We start from the raw sequence: 2,500 nt of genomic DNA, 5'->3' as shown, positions 1-2,500 counted from the left end.
CTAAAAAAAAAAAAAAAAAGACTACCTATACTAGTTTCCTGTCGTATTCTATTCGTATTTACCTATAAAGGGATATCAACGTAAAGCATAACTTTTCGCAAAAGAATTGAGCACTCTAGGAAGCTGTTAATACAAATATAAGCATTATAATTTTGTTCGTAGCAAACGTGATAGTGCACAGTCGAGTTTAAGTTTAAAACACTTGAGCCTCTAGTTACACTGACGAGCCATGCAACAGCGAAACAGCTGTCTGTGGATGTCTAGTATATACTCATTGTCGATCTTTCTCGCTTGCCCACGTGCACACCCTATGACATCATAAATGATGGCGGTCAGACATTAAAGCAGATACAGGTATAACAGTGCACAGCGGACGACGTCATAAAATGATGACGTCATTCAGTTTTAGCGGTATATATTAGGTTGGTGCAAAATAATGTCTCTCTCTCTCTCTCTCTCTCATATATATATATATATATATATATATATATATATATATATATATATATTATATTATATTATATTATTTTAGCACCAACCTAATACAAATAGGGGATGACTGTGCACAGTTAATGACATCACAGAATATGAACTCTATTCAACAAATGAAAAAGAGAGGGTGGGGCAAGAGATTTTTTACTAGTGGACCCGTAATCTAAGGGGTCACGCATCGTCAACAAGAGAGGAATATCCAGGATCTTGAGAGGAAGAGTCTAGTATACTAGTAAAACTCGATGACGTCATCGTTTTCTGACTCACCGACCTAACCGAGAGAACGAGAGAGACATACAGAGATAATAAATGAGGAAGATATATTTTATAGCGTTTTGTGAAGACTATAAACCTCTAGATCACTGAGAGTCTAGATTGTTTGCTTGTCACCGTGAACAATTAGTGACGTCATCAGAAACGAACGGTAAGAGATGTAATGAAAAGAAGTGACGTAAATTATAAAAAGATGAAGAAGAAAAGAAAGGGGATTAAAGAGGGGGGGAGAAAAAGAAAATGAGGCGACAAAGATAGAGTGGGGAAGAGGGGATGGGGAAATAGAACGAGAGCGAGGGTGAGAAAGGAGAGAAAGAAACAGGGAAAGAAAAGAAAGTGAGGGAGGAGAGAGGGTGCTAATAATAATAATAATAATAATAATAATAATATATATATATATATATATATATATATATATATATATATATATATATATATATATATATATATATATATATATATATATATATATTACTAGCAAAAGTACCTGTCGTTGACTGGGTTCAAAAACAGCCTACAGAAAATGGATTCTGATTTATGAAAAGTATGATAGGTTATGAAAAGGAAGGTTTGTAAAGAGATAGCTTCGAATTTGGGGGTATCAAAACCAAAGCAAAATATGATGAAAGTAAAAATAGATAAACCCCGTAATTTATTATACCATACCTGTTCACACTGAAACACTTATCACAATATTCTGTGGATCTATATTAAAAAAACCTTGTTAAACTTTGTGACATATTTCCATTCTATGGAGGTCAGGCGCGAACGAGCACCCAATAATTTTATTATACCATATTTCTTCAAACTGAAACATAATTATCAAAGTAAACTTACGCAGATAGATATTTATTACATTTTTTTCACCCCAAACAAGGCACATTGCCACTTTGGTGTAGGGGGTTACTATCAGGGGCAACAACTACTGGGGTACTATGTTGGGATTTGGGCAGCAAGATGTCGGTTCACGTTACACTTGAACTTCTGCATGTCAGTACAGTTGGGGAAGCAGTGACCAGGAATGGAATTCCAGAGTCTAGCGGTTCTGGGGAAGAAACTACTGGAGTAGAAAGATCTTTTACATCTAGGGATCTCTACTGTGTGGGGGTGGGATTTAGCTACCTGTCGGGTTTGTTGAGGGTGTCTACGTCGTGGGGGTACAAGTGTCTGCAGTTCGTCAGAGCATTCACCATTAAAATACTTGTACAACAAGCAGAGGGATGCAACATTTCGTCGATGGGACAGAGGCTGAACATGAATATGTAAAGTCTTTATCAAAGTTTGTGTCTATTTCCATTCTATGGAGGCCAGGCGCGAACGCAGACCCCACAATTTTATTATACCATCTCTATTTAAGTTAAAACATACTTATCAAGGTATTCTTATGTACATCTATATCAAAAACACTTGTAAACGTTTTTTTTTAATTTTTAAATTTTTTATTTCCATACTTTGTGGACCAGGCGCGAACGCAGACCCCACAATTTTAATGAATCATCATTATGCCAGATCAAACATACCCATTCCTGTGTCTCGATACATCTTCTATCATTATATGTGATCAGTTTTCTATAATAATCAACCATATAGGAACCTATTCGTGACCAGACACACACGCACACACAGACGTTCAGCTTTATATATATATATATATATATATATATATATATATATATATATATATATATATATATATATACGGGCATACACACAATTTAATCTTCATGCATTTCAT

This window comes from Euprymna scolopes, chromosome 29 (genome assembly GCF_053919585.1).
Source record: "Euprymna scolopes isolate OS-2025 chromosome 29, ASM5391958v1, whole genome shotgun sequence".
Lineage (NCBI taxonomy): Eukaryota > Metazoa > Mollusca > Cephalopoda > Sepiida > Sepiolidae > Euprymna > Euprymna scolopes.
This window is presented reverse-complemented; position numbering follows the sequence as displayed.